This window comes from Platichthys flesus, chromosome 8 (assembly GCF_949316205.1).
Source record: "Platichthys flesus chromosome 8, fPlaFle2.1, whole genome shotgun sequence".
NCBI classification, from domain to species: domain Eukaryota; kingdom Metazoa; phylum Chordata; class Actinopteri; order Pleuronectiformes; family Pleuronectidae; genus Platichthys; species Platichthys flesus.
Window position 1 is genome coordinate 10378613 of NC_084952.1, and position 19391 is coordinate 10398003.

The 19391-nt window shown below is 43.3% G+C and overlaps 1 pseudogene; it reads right to left on the bottom strand.

The window, feature by feature from the left end:
• Positions 1-3913: 3913 nt before the first annotated feature.
• LOC133959304 (sodium-dependent phosphate transport protein 2A-like) lies at positions 3914-16666 on the bottom strand (annotated as a pseudogene).
• Positions 16667-19391: the final 2725 nt, after the last annotated feature.

A 19391-nucleotide genomic window follows, 5' to 3' on the forward strand; every position in this document is an offset into this window, starting at 1 on the left:
CAAAGTTATGACATACAGTTGGAAAGTGTGAAACGACCTGGCACTTAACTTTTTTTTTTACAAATGCATATTCACACTCTCCAGAACAGAAAGGGAAATCGGGAGAAGTGAGAACACTTATTAAAGCGGAGTTGCATTAGTCCGCTGCGTCACATCAAATAAAAAACACATCACACACTGCTGTTGTCAGATCTGTTTAAGACACATTGACATTGATGCGCAGCTTAACAGACTGTTGGCAATGGGGGTGTCTTTTTATCTTTGAAAACAGTTTCCAGCCTGCTGTGGTAAATAAAACCCAATGAACAGCACCCAGTAAACAGATGTGTTGGCTCAGTTCTGTTGGGTTAGTATCAACATGCTGGCTCCAGTCCAACGAGTCTTTATCTACCGAGTCAGACGCTGCTGGTTCTCCAAAGACAAATCAATAAACAAGACTTTATGTCCTCGAGCCACTTCAGTGGATCCTATGGTGCAGAGCCTTGACTCTAAATAAAAATGGAAAACACAGCTGCCCAAAAGTGAAGCCAAAGCATCTTGATTGACCCCTAGTGGCTGGTTGAAGTATTGCTTATGAAGCCTGACTCCACCTTGTTAGCAAAGGGGACATGGACCAAATTGAAAAGTCAAAGTAGACGTCAAAGTAATTTTCTCATCGTTGATTTCTCTCATTTTAGTTAGTTCTTATCACAGTGATGTTTGTTCATGTGCTCATGTTTCTGGTAAGTTTAATTTTAATTACTTATTTTTGATGTTATTAAAGTATGTTTGACAGCTGAGACTGGTCGAGTGTGTGTATCTTGACGTGACTGTTGCAGCGTTTGTATCTGGGACATGTTGGATTCATTTCTGAATAATGGGAGGAAGTGGAGATGTGTCTTCCATCTTTAATTACAGTCTATCATGTGGATAGTCTTTTCTTTTGCTATAGAAAATCCTGGTACCCATCATTTCTCTAGTTTCTGAGATTATTCATTTCTGAATTATATTATATTTAGTAATTTCACCTTTTTATTCGAAATACAGTTTCCTTCAATAAGATATTGAAAAAGTAAAGATAGCAGTAAGAATTTTTTTATAATCTGGCACATGACTGTGATTTCAGGCACTGCTTAGTGCTTTAGATAAGGCTGTATTCTATTTCTTTAATTGGTATTTATTCAATGCTCCGTCTGACATGAGCCGCTTTCAGACATGCACTAAACTCTTGACTTTTTCCGGAGGGCCTGTATGTGAGAAGGCAAATGTCTGGGTCTGTTGCTCCGCATGTATTTTTTCTGCGAGCCCCCAAGTCAACTGTCTGGAAATGCAGCAGGAATACTCCGGGGCATAATCAATGGGTTTGTTAACTGAAGAAAGAAAGAATACAAATATCTCATCCTCAATAAGAGGCTCCGTACATGTAGACAATAGAGACAAAGATGTTACATTGGAAATACAAGATATGAGAGGTGTTGGGGATAAGTGCTGGTGTGGGTGTGGATGTGCTGTTAATAAAAACATGAGATTTCCACAAAGACATGTTTAAGTCCATCCTCCTGCCTCCTCAACCCAAGTGCCAGCCCTCTCCTGAATGTCCCTGAGATTCCCCAGCTGTTGTGAACACGTCTGTCCCTCCTGCAATCCTCATATGTGAATGACAACAAGATGTTCATGTCAGAAAATGACTTTAACCCTCTGTTCTAGCAAAGTTTCACATGCCTTTTCACAGACACCTCTTTGTTATGGAGCAAACAAATCTCCCTAAAAAGGATTAAACCTTTATGATGCACAAATCCCTGAATAAACTCACACTCATTTCTTTTTGACTAATCCCAAATCCCAGTTGAGATAACTTGAATTTTATGTCGACTCTTCATTTTTGAAATGCTGACTCTGTAATAAAACTGTTCAGGCTGATGTGTTGAGGACCCAGAGGCAGGTACAGACACAAAGAGTTGGATGAAGGTGGATTTTATGAAGAGTAACAGCTGGATGAGGGGGTGAGGGAGGGACAGACGGAGGGGAATGATAGAGAGCAGACTCAGTGGTGGACTGGCAGAGTTAAAGAGAAATCCAGAAGCACCAGAGAAAATCCAATTTGTGTTGTGGAGGAAATTTGTGGAAGTCGACCTCAAACTCTGCGTGATCTGTTTTTTTTGTTAGGTTTGATTAAAGTCCCATGAAGGTCTTATGAAGTTTCTCTGTGGCCTGTCGCACTCCAGCCATTCGTGATCAGTCATCGTCAGCACTGACCGGATTATGAGGTGTATCTGGGGCAGGAGGGACACATTAAATATTACCTGGCAGAAGCCGGAGTTCTCTCCACTTTTATGAAGAGGGTTAATCATCTTCAGCCGCCGCTCAGCCTTCCCGCGAGTTCAGGGTCGGTGACTTCATGGCACATTGTGAACGTCAAGACCAGCACCGCATCTCAAATAACACATGTAGATAAAACCAAGAATTTCAGTTGAGATGAGGTGTCTTTTTTTATTTGTAATCAACATGATAAAAATCTTGACTACATCAGTTTAGAATAGATTTGAACGTGTTTATATGATAGATTGTTAATAAAGAAGCACGATGTGTCGCTCACTAATTAAAAGCAAATTTACTGGATAAATAAACACCAAGAACACCCTACATTTCACTAGTTGATTTCAAACAAATAGATCAGATCAGATTAGATTAGATTATGAATGTGGGCATTGACATATTGACATTATCTTCATTGGTATATACATTTTTTAGTGTAAAAATATTATACAGTATTTCCCGTTCCAACGCACAGAATGGAACATAAACAAGATATAATGTGCAGTGTGAGGCTTGACTCAAGGTGTAACATGTGCTGTGTGATACTAACATAAATACACAAAAGTTTCTTGTCTTTTTGTTTTGCTGTGTCGCCTCGTGAGGAATCTGCTGGACTGATGTTGTTTTCTGCTTTCCCCTCCAGTCCTGCTATTTATCTTCTGCTTTGATAATTTTCTGTCACAATGAACAGGCTACAAGAGACTTTGCCCGGGCAGAGTTTTAAAATTAGAAACAAATTACTTTGGTAGATTTCAGATTTCAGGTACAGTGAAGGCAGCTTCACCTTTCTAATAATTCTGTTTTTTATCTTAGCAACAAACCTATTTATATTTGCGACCTTAACATAAAATAACAATTACAAAAGACTCTAAATAAGGAAAATAATGTAGCTCATTTTCCTGTTAAAACAAGATTAAATCCGGAATTCTACTAAGTCAGTAACTGAAGTGTGACCACATCCCGAAAATAACCTGTTAAAACAACCTGCACTAACATGAACAACACAGAGAGCATTGCTGTGCATATGCAAACATATTCAAATCAACCCGCCATCTCGCCCTGCAGGAAGAGAGCATTTCACCCCAAAACTCTCTCTCTCTCTCTCTCTCTCTCTCTCTCTCTCTCTCTCTCTCTCTCTCTCTCTCTCTCTCTCTCTCTCTCTCTCTCTCTCTCTCTCTCTCTCTCCCCCTCCCTCAGTCTTTCTCTCCTGTAAGTCATTTGCATTCAATACGAATGGAGGTAATTATGTGCGTTTGCAGCGCTGATAGAGAGAACAGATAAAACTTGTCTCTGCTTGATTTACATTGATTTACATCTATTTCCTGAACAGCGTCTCCCAGCATTCTGGTGCCAATCCTTTCTCAATAATGATGAGAACTGGCAAGTATCTGAAAACGTTTTGACATGAATTTAGTGATGAGAACATTTCAAACCTCATGAATAAAATTGGTATAATTTTGTGTGTGTGGAACTCTTACACTGTCCCCAATTAGCTTTCCCCTATTTTCTGTCTGCATGAACAGCTGAAAATAGAACAGTTCTTATTATGATAAACACTAACTCAAATTACATGATGAAGGAAGATTCATTAATTTAATATTTCAGTAATTGTTTTACAAGGTATAATGTTCCTCTTTTCAGCCTCTGTCTGAAACACTTGGACGCAGCTTCAATCTCTTTGCTCCGGCTTTACCTCACATCCTTATGCCTCTTTTATACCAACATAAGAAGTTGTGTGCAGGTTTTTTAAATGTGGGTTCACTGTCTAAAAAAAGGCTGACTCTTTTCCCATTACCAAGTGAGGAGATTTGCTTCTTTATCTTTTTGTTCAGCCAGGAATGGTCGAAAAGATAAAAAAAAAAAAATACAGTTAAGTACTTTGACGCCGCGCCCTAAAGTCTAATATGTATCATAGAGTCGTGATGGAAAAAGGTGCAGCATCTGCATCGGGTGTTTCCATCACTGCCAATCGGAGCTGGAGCCAATAAAAGCTTTTGACCCACGAGTGAATGACAATTGTATTCATCCCAGTTGAAGAGCAAATGTCCCCAATTTCTACAAAAAGAACCTTGTCGCTCCCTTGACTGCAGAGTTTGGGCTTTTTAACTTTGCCAAGCTTTTACCTTCACAATGAACCACCAGAGGAATAAAAAAAATAAAGTGCTTAATTTGTGTACCCTAAGTTCTTCTTCATCTTCTGAAATATGGAGCTCAGTGTTAGTTTAGTAAGGAAGACTTAAAACCCCATTCAGATCAGCTGACTGCGGGCGGTCCTAAATAACGGGAATGCCCATGGGAGGGCTTAACCTGTATGCGTCAGCTGATCGTAGGTGTTCCCAATCATCTAATCAGGCCCGCGCTGTTTCCTTCAGCCAGTCACACAGCAGCTGTCAAACTTTAGAAATCCCTTCTCTTCTCTTCCTCAGCAGTGTCAATGCAGTGACTCGCACAACCCCTCCTCCACCCCAATCTCCTCCAGTCCCGAGAAGAACATTCATCACCTCTTCCGGATCCCGATGACAACCGATCACGGACTAAGGTGGCAGCTGACTGCCTGACAACAGACTGTTACTCGTGGCATCCATTGCACTTCTGTCCATCCTGGAAGAGGGATCCCTCGCATGCGGGTCTTCCTGAGGTTTCTACGTTTTTTCCCTCAAGAAGGGTTTTTTCGTAGTTTTTCCTTACTCTTGTGAGGGTTAAGGACAGAGGATGTCACACTTAGGAAGTCCAATAAGACAATGCTCATATATGGACCATCTAAACAAACGATTGACCAATGAACCACCACCAGTGTCTAGACCCCTGGGGGGTATTCCTGTAAGACGTTCTGCTACACCCCCTTCTAATCCTGATGACATCACACAGGGGTCTAAAATGCCAAAGACTATAAATATTCGCATTCTCTTTGCACTGTAAAAAAATAAACTCGTTAAATTAAAAACCAAGTCTCTCCTGATTGAATTATCATTATCCCTGGTTGGTGTAGCAGTGAGCGTCGGGCTGCACTTCACACTCCTCAACCCTTTTCTCCAGTATTGCTGTTGAAGTAGCTGCCTTACACCCGCTGAGCCGGAGCCACTAACACACCCTCCTGCAGCACAAAGGCTTTGCAGATGTAACCCTCCACTGTGCTTTGATACATTTTGACTCCGTCTGTCTGTGGCCTTCAAGGTCTGATCCTGCGTTAGTATGTGTGGGCATGCAGGGCCGTCCTCACATAAGGTCACTGCACTGGAAACAAGGTTCTCATTCAAATGCATCCTCATGGTTTGAGTGTTGGGAGTTATTAGAAGAACAAATGCAATCACGTGAAACAAAGCGTGTGTTACATGGATATTGTGAGGTTTGAGTGAGGGACTGGGGAAGTGAGAGAGATCATTGAGAGCCGAGCGGCCGTTGGGGGTTTGTGTCACGACAGACACACACATTGTTGATATGACAACAGCCACTGAAGAGCAGCTTGTTTTCTGTTGAATATTTCTGGATCATTTTCAGTTCTGTTAGCGTGGTTAATCTCTCAGGAAAACAGTAACCGGCCTTAGTAAAATCCACTTTGACTAATTTGGATTTTGAGTTTAGTGTCACAAGTCTGTTCCTCTCGGTGAGTGGTAAATGTTAATGTGTGGATCCAAGTCATTTCAGCTCTGGTCAGGTTTCTTTTGGAAAATACTGAATGCTCACTTTGTAAAATAACTGCAGCTAATTGTTGTATCACAATAAGTTGTAAGTTTACCAATTGCAACCATTTTATTATACTTTTAATGAAAGTCATAGCTAATAAATGATTACTGCATTTGACCCACTGAACTTTTTGTTTTACATGCATGTTTTCAATTGTGAAGCACTTTGTGACTTTGTTTTGAGAAGAGCTGCATAAATACAGATATTATACTGTTATTATTTCTTTTTTTTCTTGTGACAATGCATAAGTGAGTCCTTAAGTGTTATCAGACAAACAGTAATATAATTAGAGCCTCTTTGAAAAGCTGTAATTAAGACTATTTGTGATTACTGCTGTAAGAGGTCCCACTCTTCTCTTTTCCAACTCAGTGGGAACAGTGCTGCAGATGTTCTGGTGTTGAGGTTCAGGTAAGAGGTTTACCAATACATTCTCGTTTCAGCAGTAACAAATTTAATATTGATCAAGTGTCTTACTTTAAGAAATACTCAACATTAGACACATCTTACACAGCAAAAGAGAGCTGAAGCTAGATTATTGCTGCATTCACAGCTGCAGGGGTCAGAGGTGTTGACAGGGTTCATGAAATAAGTTATTGAAGTATGTGTCAGGCTTTTAGCTCTACACGACAGAAGCTGCATCTAAATGGAAGAGCCTAATTACTTTTAAGTGTCTAAGAGGTTTGAGACAAAACACACACAACTCCTGAACACCTGCAGAGAGAGGCACGATGAATGTGAGTCAGAGGGATAAAAGGCATTTAAGAGTGTAAAAGTCAGTATAAGTATAAAAATAACGTGGATACAGATCCATTATGAGGACAGCAGTTCAAGGGCCTCCATTGGCAGCTCCATATCTCCCCAGTTAGCCAGGACACGAGGGTCTGGCAGGACTGTGACCCTACCCTGCTGGATCCGACTGATCCACACTGCACCCACACGATGGACTATCAGCATCACATCAGCTCCAGGACTGTGAATCGGGGGCTTTATTTTCTAGCAAGGAGAGAATGTCACGGAAGTTTCTCGCTCCTCTTTCTTTCGCACACTGCTCTGGAAAAGCCTCCCAGGTCCACATGAGATTCAGCAGGATGATGCAAGCCCTGTCCACACTGCCACGTCTCATGAGGGAGATGGTTGCATCTCATTTACAACATCACAACGTTAAAGGCCACGGCAGGATCAGAGGAGTATGATGAGAGACGGACACTTTTGTTGAAACAAAACGTGTACGTTTGCAGATTGTGCGAGGTCTTTGAACGGGCACACAAATAAAAAGTGTTACAAGAAAGCTGGACGGAAGTTTCTGTTTGGCGGTTACAAACAGGAAACGGTAATTTCACCAAATGTTATTCAGTTTGCGTTCACTTTGATCCTCTTTGTTCAAAGTGTCATTCTTCTGTTTGTCACCTTCACATGAGACCAGAGGATTCTGTTTCCTTCTTCTCTCATCGCCTCCTCAGTATGGAGAGAGTGAACGTTCCTTTCAAAGCATGATCAATTGTCACCGTGCAAAAGCGAAAGCGGCTCATATTATTCACACGTTCAACAACAACACCTCCCGAGCGCACACACTCACCCACTTAGGCGAGCGCGCACACACATGCACACACACACAGGCTACAGCACATTCATACACTCCTTCGTAGATAACATTAAGTAACTAGCGTGGCAATTCTTTGAATGCTCAGCATCTGCGTTTATTCAGTAGCCCACGAACGCTTATATAACAAGTGAGTACGTGGTCTTTTAACACAATAATCAAATGTTTGACCAGGTTGTAATAAATATTATTTTAGTATCAGACTCTGCTGCTCACTACAGAGCTGGTGTGCGTTTACCTCTCTCTTCTCTCGACAAGCACTAAATAAAAAATTGATGAACTTCTAGGACAAAATAAGAGCTGTCAATTCTCACTCTGAACAGAAGCGTTCATATGACTGGTTATTCACTGAATAGGATCCTCGACTGATTATTGGCCAATATTTATTTTTAGTCTTGATGACCACTCAAGCACTTTACAGGAACGTTTTCTGCTATTCACACAAAGTCATACACTGCATCTATGGGATGCTTACCCAAGAACAACTGGGATTGGAAAAAAGGGATTAAACCACCCACTGGTTAAAGGACGACCTGCTCTAACCCCCGAATAATGTAAATACATTTGCATTTGCATTTATACCATAAACACAATTTCACATCCTAGAGAACACTGAATGGCCATCCACACAATCAAAGAAGATCACATTTAAGACGTTAAATTACTTCTCCTACATTTAAGCAGATGAGACACGGATCCAACTAAACATTGCTTCAAGAAAATGTCTGTCATTTTAGTTAGTTCTCATCACACTGTTACAACATCATTTTCCAGTTAGTTAGATTTTTATTAGTTAGTCGATGTTGTAAATACAGGGTGAAACGTCATGATTGACAGATTAGATTAACTCGCAGTTGTTTGAGCCTTGTATCTCTGAGACCTCACGTCCACGGCTCCATCCCCTGTTAGTAATGTGAAGACTGTGGCTCAGGATACAAAAGTGGCAGAAAACAATTTCAGGATATTTTGGTTTAATTTCTTTTTGGAGGAAGTGGTTCTAGTTTCGATCGTATTGATGCTCACATAGTTATAGTTACTGGTATATTTCTAAATGTGAACGACCCTGACAGCAAGGATGTGGGTGCTCCACTAGTGATACCATGTAAGCCTAACTCCATGTTCTTAAATATACATTCAAACATTATTTCACATTTATCATCATCCTTGGATTAGAATTCTTATTGTTGTGTCGCTGTCTGTGTACGTTTGTCTCTGAGACTCACGTCAGTGGAAAATATATTCATACACATCAGCCTACCTGCAAAGCAGCTGCTAGTTTGTTCCCGGGACTGGCCGGAGCTGCCAGAAGGACTGTGGCAGTGGGGCGGATGTTGAGAGGATAGGCCCGCTCCAGACCGATCACGCCGATGCCTGAGAGAAGTGACAGCAACATTCTAGAGTCAGAGTAAACGAGGAAATGTAAAGGCCACTGTCGTCTTCCTGGTGAAATATTATCAGAGCAGCCGCGACTTTCTGATGCACTTGAAACCACGTTTGTGTTAAATTCACAACAATCATCATCTCCTGACAAAAACGCTGTGACACAGAAAAGTGACAGTGGAGATGAAGAACCTCAGAAATGATCCCAGAGTTTGTCCAAATCACACTACACTAATCAACATGCAACAAAAATTTGGAGATCTTTTCCGAGTATGAAAACCTGAATTCAAACCCCAACATTAAAATAATGTCACGAAAATCATGGAGGCTTTCATCCTGGGTTTTAAAAAGAGCCATTTCGACTATTCAAACTATTAGAATCAAATTACACCTAAAACAAATTGTTTGATATGAAAAACAGCCAAAAATAATTAAAAAGAAAACACTGAGGCTGAAACATTACCTTGCCAGAGAAAATGACTAATGAGTGTCAAATGAGTGGCTGCTTGACAGAAACTGACAACTACAGCAAGAAGATTCTGCAGCTGCAGCCATGAAGCTAAAAGTACTGAAATCAGGAGAGACTGTTCGTTCTCTGCACGTTTGTTTTCATTGCAGAATGCACGACGTGGTGAGAGCGAGGGATGAAGAAGACGTAAAGCCAACATCCAGAGGGAAATAAACACATATTTTTTCATCCTCCTCCGTGTGTACGCAATCTTGCCTTTAGCTTCATTTCAAACCAGGTAATTATTCCTGTTTTGAATGAGAAATTATTCCCATCTCCCAATTCTCGCTGTGTAGCAGGCTGATGGCTCTAATTTATCATGCTTCATTTAGCCAGCGGCATATAGTGCTGGTTATGCAACCTGCTCTTTCAAACGTCACAAGACTCAATCAGTGAAATTAAGCAGCATTATGTTCTTATTTGGCCCCAACTCCGGCTGATCAATGGGCTATTAGTCATTAAGGGATTTCAGCAAATTTTCTGGTAAGCAGGAGAGCACAAGGATATTAATCAGTGGATAAATATGTGACCAAAGCAATCGAGTTAACCTTTGGTCAGTGGACTGTTAATTTATCACCGTAGCAGCAAATGTTTGTGGATTGTGATCACATAACTTAAAGCTTGGAGCAGAAACCATTCGTAATAAAAACAACAGCACAGACTCTGTGCTCGCTTACACTGGTAATTACAGGAATGATTGACACAACGAAAACTGAGCTGTTGAAAAGCATAACACGATGACACGTGAAGCGATTTCAAACATCAATTTGCCCAAATCGGAGTTCAGTCAATTGATATGAGTGATGTGCCACCTCTGCACAGCGCTGGCCCGCTGTGACACTCAGCACAGTGCAGCTCTGGTTTAATGAGACATCACAGGAGACAATGTCCCTGAAGGCCTGAACCCACTGAAACAGAGACATGATAACAGCGGGGTCAAGATGAGAACAGACTTCACAACACTCAGGACAAATGCTGGGATCATACACTGGGATTAGAAACAGCATATTTGTCTGAGCTGCCACAACAACAAACTGGAGAAAAAGAAGGGTTCAACTAAATGTTGTATTTGACAGATCACCCATGAGAATGATTGTTTGGGTCTGTCACGGACGTATATAACGATGGATGACGGATCCCGAAGGTGAAGCTAAGTGTTATGATCGTGCCCTGGCTGTGGTACAGGTCAGAAACCTTGCCTTCTCCATGGTAATGGAGGTACCTTTGAGCAAATAAAAATCTATCTATTGTTTTAGAGAAGCTTTATGTCACTATAAAACTTTATTATCACTCTGACGTAGGTCCAGTTGTTCATTTTTCCAATAAATGTTGTTTTAATTACTTTTTTGATACATTATGAAACTGACTCGTGATTGGTTGAGTGAGGTCCATTTCCCAATCACTGCTGTGCGATGGGAAAAGACGTGATCCGAGATAATTTGGCTTCATTTGTGGATAGTGGGAAGAAGTGGAGACATGTCGTCAATGTTCAGGGAATCGGACAAGATCAAAACTGAGATCACTGGTGTGCAGCAAAACAAATAACAACAATTGTATCATCTTGTATGAAATGTATAATATATGAAATCAAACAGGTTTGAAATTGAAAAAAACAAAGACAAGGTACGACTTCAATTCAACGAAAATGAGTGAACCACTGATACCATGTGATGCCACAGACAGCATTGTGTCACATCAGATGGTGTTGTGTCGTGTCACCTATGAGCGGAGTCATGGCTGAAGTGAAGACAGAGCTGCTCTGGACCATGAACGTCACAGCAGCTCCCACGCACAGGGCCACGTATCCCGTCAGCCACCCGAACAGATAAGACAGGTCTGTTGAGATAAAGAGTGGAGAGAGCGAAATGACCCATATGTCCTGAATGCAGCATCCAAACAGCCTCAAATGGCTTTTGGGGTTTCTTGCAGACAACTTCTGTATATGCTACATGCTGGAACGCTGAGTAAAATCTCTCGCAGCTCAATGTAAGCCCACCTGTGATGATGACCTTATGGATGACCTTTGCTACATGGCCTTTAAGGAGAGTGTTGAGCAGCTTGACCAGGAGCAGCAGACTGGAGCAGAGGACAACCAGGGAGGCTGCGAGGAGAATCTGCCCCACGGTGAGGTCAGACAGCGGGGTGGAAACAAAGAGATGCCTACCTGCAGAGTGATAGGACGAACAACCATCAGGATGTTACCCCACAGACAACAGTAACATTAGTGATACCACAATATGAAGCCTTAGGCGACATCGTGTCATATCATATCCAGAAATAGATCATGATAATGAAGAGGAAGGGTCACCATGTCACTGTGGAACTCACACTTCACTGAAGGCTGCATGGACAAGTCAGGGCTGTGACCACAGCTATCACTGCTCACACTGCCTGTGGACTGATGAAAGAAAGAAAGAAGCTATTATGTAGAGTGACAGCAGACACAGGCTATGAGGTGCCGGCATAAGACACTCGGTTCGGACGAGTCAGTACCGGAACGAGGTCAGTCTGGCACCATTCTTTCACCAGGTCTCCTGTTCCTCAGGTCCTTATTTCCCAAGGCAATCCCTGTGATCACACACCGGTCCAGCTGAGGATGGAAGCGACAATATCTTGTTCAGCTCTCAGGTTAAAGGAGTGGAAAGGTTAAAAGGACAAAATAACACTCCTTTTAGCCAGATGCCCTGGGTTCAACTCATTAACCTCATAGACCCTGGCTGGCCCCTAAGCTGCACGCCTCTTACTGGTGGCTATGTCGGTCAAGTTTTCTGTTCTGGCAGATTTACCACTTTGATTCATTTCAGTTATCAAACCAATGGTTGAGTCAGAGATGGACAGATGTAGTTTGTCTTTTCTGACTGATGAGTTCATATTTGTGATCTGAAGGGACAACCGTCACTACTGTTACCAGATGTAGCTACCATAAGTGATTGACCTTATTATTATAAGTAGACTAAAAGAAGGAACCTTGAAAGGCATTCAGTAGAGCTCATACCTCGGCCAAGGCCCAACATTCCCCTTAAATCCGATCAAGCCTTGTAGCTAAGCCAATGAAAAAAATGCAGTTCATGACATCACAAACACCGTTCAGGAAGAGTTTCAAGTTTAAGTTCCTTCTTCTCCCATTTCCCAGCTTTCCACCAAAGAACCTGTTGACAAACCAACCAACCAACCAACAAACAAGCAAACCATCCAACTAACCAACCAGCCAACAAGCAAACTGACAGGGGTGAAAACACAATCATCTGACCCTCTTCTATAACAGGCTATATATAATAGGATTATCTTTATAGATTACACTGATGAACGTGTAGAAATGAATAAAAGGACGGATGCTAACACTAACCTATAGTAGCATCCATTACTGAGTGATAAGCCTGGTGACCGGCTCGGTGAGGACTTTGAGAAGCTCCAGTGCGTCCCCTCCAGGCCGGAGCTGGAAGCTGGTGACCAGCAGGTCGGACAGCCGGGTCATGAACCCCCTCACCGCCTCCAGCGGCAGCAGGACCTGCACCGACAGCCAGTTGAAGCAGTCGTGGATTGTGGCACCAGCGAAAGGCACTAGACAGGGTCACAATCATTTTCAGTGATAAGGTCAGCCATCAGCATGATCATCTACTCTGAATGATTGCTCGGTAATCTGCTTTTCATGGCTTAACTCTTTGGGATGTGTGTGTGTGTGTGTGTCTGTGTGTGTGTGTGTGTGTGTGTGTGTGTGTGTGTGGGAGTGTGTGTGTGTGTGTGTGTGTCTGTTTGTTTGTGTATGTGATGCAATGAGCATTTTACTGTGTTTGGCTATTATCAAAGATTAATAAACCTTGTTTATTTAACCAGATGCAGATTCAGTAACATGCCATCTGCTCGGTGCCAAATGTCTTCATGCCAAAGGGCCACTGGTTTGGGATCAGGGTGATTCTGTGACATTATTGCCACTTTAAAGAATGTAGACTCAAATGGAAGCTGGAGAAGAGGCAGAGAAATAGCTCTTTGTGTTTTTCCTTCACCCTGTCTTCTTTCTCCCCAGCACTTGTATCACCGTTATCATTTGTTCCTCCATGTCCCCACTTATCCTCTTCACTTTTCCATTTCAATCTCAATTTCTCCTCTGCTTCTCCACCTCCCCTCGTCCTCCACCTGTCTCCACTCACCGCTAAAACTCGGCCCTCCCGGCTGCTTGCATCATGGCCACTATGGTGTTTGTGACCCACGTCCCAATGTTGGCGCCCATGATGACTGGAACAGCCGACCTCACCTCTAGCACTGTGGGGTGACACCGCAGAGAGAGATATGATACATGATGAAAACATCATTTACCAAACATGATCTTCCACATTTCAGATGCACCATGAGTTGTTTTTTTGGTGTGATTGTGATTTGCAGGAGAGCGGAGGTAGTTTAGCCTCAGCACTGTGCAGGTGGGGGAGGGGGGGGGTCTGTCTGTAATGATAATGACTCAGAGGACACACTTACACTGAAACACATCCATAGCAATGCATGTTCCTCTCTTTGATAATTACCTATTGTTTCCTTTTTAGCTCTCCGACAGAAAAGCTTTGCAGAGGCAGGGTACTCCTGCAGCATACTGATTCACTTTAACCACATCCAAAAAACCTGCATGGACATGTTGTGACCTTATAAAGCCGGATGAGACATATAAACTGTCGACAACGGGGGGGGGGGGGGGGGGGGGGGGGGGGGGGGGATTACAGTGTGTCAGACAGTTGGATTTGATTATCTGTCTGTTCCCACTCTAAACTGTCGGATGGTCATTTACAGGTAAAAGAAAAAGGAAAGATTAAATAATTGTTTAAATCTAATGGATAAGGTTAGTTATAGATATATTTCCTCACTGCCAAAAAAATCTTAAAAGGTATAAACTAATAAAATATATTGTCACAAAGTATTTTCTCTCTCCTATGAACCCAATTATGTCCCATAGGGCTCCATGGTCATCCACAACAAATCATCCGTCAATGTTTTTATGTTGTCGTTTGCTTTTATGACTGTCTACCACTGTTACTATATTTTTTGATTGTTTGCCCTCATGTTGTTGCTTTTTTATTGGTGAAGCCAAAGAAAATTCTCCACTTTGATAGACAATTCTGTTTTAATCTACTCTATTATATTCTATTATATAATTAATGAGTGACAAATTGCTGTAGTTTCATATCCTTCTACCGGACATGCTCACAAGGGTGGTTAGTAAAGTCTTCAGAAACCATATACCTGGGTTCCCAGAGAGTGGACATTAGACTTAAGCACATATGGATTATTATTTCTTTGAGTAGCCAGCCAAAGATACAAATACTGTTTGAGTGAAGTTTACAAAACTGTTCTTTGAGAAATTAGGTTGTTTCTTAAGTTGTTGATTCTCTGAACAGTTTGGGGGTTTGAGGCAATGACCGGGCTGTGAACTCCAGATATTGCTAAATGACAAAGCAATGTAGATGTGATTAATACACAGTGATATTGGCATCAGCTTCATCCTGTGGTATGAAAAAGCCATTCTGGGCTCCTCACCTGCTGGTTTAATCCTCTTGACTGCTCGAGTATCTATGAGTACATGTACATTAACAGAGCTGCATCTTTAACTGTACTTATACAAATTAATTTGCTCACATCAGTGCATTCAATGAGCTACATTCATTAACTTGTTCCTCGAAGCTGAGCAGCAAAGTGATAGCAACATTTTCTGTATCCTCCAAAGGGAACACAGAATGAAATTGTGCTGGGAGCCAGAAGACTCAGATTAAAACCATAAACTACAAATTAATTAGATCTATTTGTAATTGCCACAGATGCACCATGGGAGTCTCCTGTCTTTTCGGTCTTCACTGCTGCGTCTCTGTTTGTCTGCGTCTTTATATGCAACACAATGGCCTGCAGAGGCTTTATAACTCATAACCGAGGCTGGATGAGGCTGATTCTTGTTTAAAACTCATGCTGCAGGATGGTTACACACACACACACACAAACACACACACTTCTATGTGCCTACTCACGTCCAGAGGCCACCAGACTGACGATGATAGAGGTGGAGGTCGATGAACTCAGAACCAGCACAGTAACCAAGATGCCCACCACCAGCCCTGCCACGGGGTTGGACAGCAACGCGTTGTCCTGGAAAATGTCCCCCGCTACTATACCTGGTTAAACATGCCGCCCACGTACACACAAACACACACACACAAACACACACACACACACACAAACACACAAACACACACACACACACACAGAAGCACGCCGGTCTCATACACGATAGGGACGCCAGGAGCAATGTAAAACAAGAGACCAGCCAGTCGTTTCTTGAAATCTAAAAGGTCACCAGACTAAAACGTTGGAGTAAATTATACAGCAGGGGCCCAGTAGGACAGTGTGAACCCTTCTGCAGTGAATCATTTATTTAACAGACATCAACCGGCTGACTCACTATCAACCTGCTGAGGGGGCAGCGAGGTCAGAGTACTTACCCCCTGCTAACTGGAAGGCAGAGCTCAGCGTGTCCAGGGAGCCAACAAAGAGAAAGAGGAGGAAGAGGAGGAGCGGGATCTTGGACAGACCGATAAGGAGCTGGCCGATCGTAGCTGTGCAAAACAAACAAGGAGCAGGGAGACGGTTAGGCGCACAATGTGAGAGCTGAGCTGACCTATTTTCAACAAACGTATCAAAGATAACAAAAAGCGGTTGGTTTCTGGCGGCAACACAGACCTGTCTTTTCTTTGTTGTTTTTGTGAATTTTTTTTAGGTTTCACGATGAGAGAAAAAGCCTCAGAGCAATTGGAACATGACGAGAGTGAAGCCAGGCAACACATTGCATTACCCATACGCAGCCAAACACTGCAGGAGTTTGCTTTTATTGCCCGGATCCTACTGGTTTTATGTGTCGTTTGAGCATGTCCTTATCTAATAAGCACGAGCTTCAGCCCCTAGTGTTATTATTTGCCTTTTAAAAGAGATCAGAGCCACTGCCTCGATGATGAGCTTGTGATTCTCCTCTCCATGCCCCTTCGTACCATTCTCCGAGGGGAGTGTGTCAGCCTGTGGTGGTGAGGGTTCGTTTGAGTGGTGATCGGTGTGTTGGTTGCAGCCCTCTAAAGCGCCGCTGAGGTCAAGGGTGGAGCGGAGGCCAGACTCCCTGTCCTCCTCCAGGGGGAGTTTGGGCTGCGAGGAGAGCCGAGCGCCGGGCAATCTCATCTCTAACAACAAGGAAGAAGAGCGCACCTTCATGTGTGGGAGGTCACCTGGGACACGTTTCACAGATTGAATCGAACGGAAACGAATGGGTTACCCTGGTGGACGAGCCCCGTGCTCCTTCCAAAGGTCACAAAAGTTATAAACATGGTGCTTTGAATCCTGTGTGGGGACATGCATTGTCATTAAAGTCACCGGATGACACCCCTGCACAGGGAGCCAGTGTGAGAGTGAATGTGTTTATCAGGCCCCTGCAGCAGTAAGAGAAACCAAATGAGGCCGACACGTCTGTGGATGAGCCAACAGACGAGCAACCGGAGGAGAATGAAGGTGGCTGGCGTGTGTTTGTAATTGGCAGCTGACTTTGATTTGAGATCACACCGCAGACGAACCCCTTGTCAGAATCAATAAGGGAACATCAGCATCCGTGAAACTCGTCTCCTCCTCCATTTCCTGCAGCTGCGAGTCATCTCCCAGGGGGACCAAAGGGACAATCCGCCTTCTACGGAGCAGCAAACTCCCCATCAAAGGTTTTCACGCTCTCGGCTTAAAGAGACTCTTCTCTCCCCCTTTTCATGTCAGCCACTTTTCACGTATTTTGGGGACTCCAGCGGAGGAGGGAGCACTAATGTGTCTCTCAAATGCAAAGAGGAGGGAAGTGAGTTCAGTAATTACAGCGGGCGAGATTATAGTAATTACAGCTGCTGCAGTGTTCTCTTTGTGCGCGGCCTCCTCCCTGCAGGTTCTCATGTGCACGGAGGCGCTGGGAGCCTATGTGCATCTGTCTATACGTCCCACAGACTGCAGCTGAATAAACTCTGTGAGTGTGTAGGAGTGTGTGTTTGTTTGTGTGTGTGTGTGTGTGGGAACCGAACGTTATCCTCTAATCCACCTGCCCCACGCTCATCAGTTTATCGTCTGCCCCTCTTTCTGTTTTGGCTCTGCTTTGTAACTTTGCCGTGTTTCTGTTTGTTTCATGCATCATGAATGAGATTTTTTTTTAAGTAGTTAAAAACAAAGGATTAATGGAGGCTGCATATGTACTAATGAGAAACAATTCATTATTTAGTGGTAACAGAAAGCTTCAATGACGATGATAGTGGCTTTGGACACATGATATTAGCACAAATAGCCATTTATCGGAAATATAAGACAATGGTATAATCAGCGTAGTTTATTCTTACCTTGTGTGAGGTGTTGTTTGTGAGCCCCTTGACAAAAAAACATGGACGTGTAAATCATCTTTTAATAAGCAGGAGGTGTCAGGAGGACGCCTCATCCCTCGTCGATTATCCTGCCCGATCAACAGAGGCCTCAGAGTTAATCAGCAACGCAAACCAAGTGACTTAATGATGCATTGAGTTGAGAGAGCATGTTGTGTATTAGCTGATGAATGATGTTTACACAATCTGCTGTTTTTCACCTGATCTGGGGCTGGATAAAGATTCCAGGGTGCAGAGGCCTGTGTGGTGTGATTAATGACCCCTGTTGTTTGAGTCTCACATATTCACATTTATGAGCAGGAGAAATCTGACATCTAGTGGGAGGTGTTGGAAGAATGCATCATGTCTGCCCTGCTTCTCACGCAGGCATCTTGATCCCGTACTGTCGCCCCGGCAAAAGGTAAAAGCCGAGGCATTAAATGATCATTTCTTCCTCGAGATAAGTCCGTGGAAGTATTTCAGATATAGACGGTGTGTAATCTGCTGGACCTGTGCAGGACGATCAGGTGCTTAGCCGCCCTGCCAGGATTCAAGATCATGTTGGATTGGAAATGAACTATGAGGGAGATTATCCTTGCACACCCCGCCGCTCACAGGCGATCTCCTCCTCAGCGCAGGAGAACGCCTCGACGGCCTGGGTTGTGGAGCACTTATTAATAATTAGATGGGCTAAGGGTTCTGTCGGATCTCCACCAAATCGGCAAAACCTGCTTACCTCACATCCATGAACTCCGAGGAGCAAAACTTAATGACCCCCCCCCCCCCCCCGCTCCAACTGAGCTGTTGCTGCCCAAACTACTACGAGAGCTGAGAGAGAGAGATAAAGGCTGTGTTGTTGTTGTTTTTGTTTTTGTTGTTGTTAAGGCAGCTGGAGCTGGAGCTGCTGCTGCTGCTGTCAGGGATGGCGAACACAGAAATCCTTGAGATTTTCCAACTTCATTAAGAAGTGGAAAGATAAAAAGAGATGCACACTCACATGAGGAAAAACACATGTAATCAATTAAACACACACACACACACACAAGCAGTGCCTAAATCTGTGGCCGGGCTCTGGATCTCCATGCTGATGCTAATCCTCGCTCCAGATGTGCAAGTCGAGGCGATGCCACTGTGCAGCCATGGGGATAAACCAGGCAGAGGCCAGCAGGTCGGCAGAGGCCATCCTCCCTCTCAGGACACCTGCCAATCAACGTACTGTAAGTGCGCAGCGTTAGTCCCGTCCTGTCCTCCCCACCCCCCCTCCCCAGAGAGCCCTGTTATCCTGTGTTAATCTTGCACTGGGCAATGCCAGATGATGCTTTCATTAAGCTTTCCAGTCTGTTAATCAAGGGAAGGCGATCAGAGGGACATGTCGCTTTGTTATCCCTGGACCTGTGGCGAGTGATGCACGTACATCAATAACCTGCTCGGTATATGTTTGTGTTTATTATTGCGAGTATGAAACAGGGTTGGGAGGTAAAGTAATGATGTCAGGAAACTCCAGCTCTTTGGCTTTGGTGCAAAAATG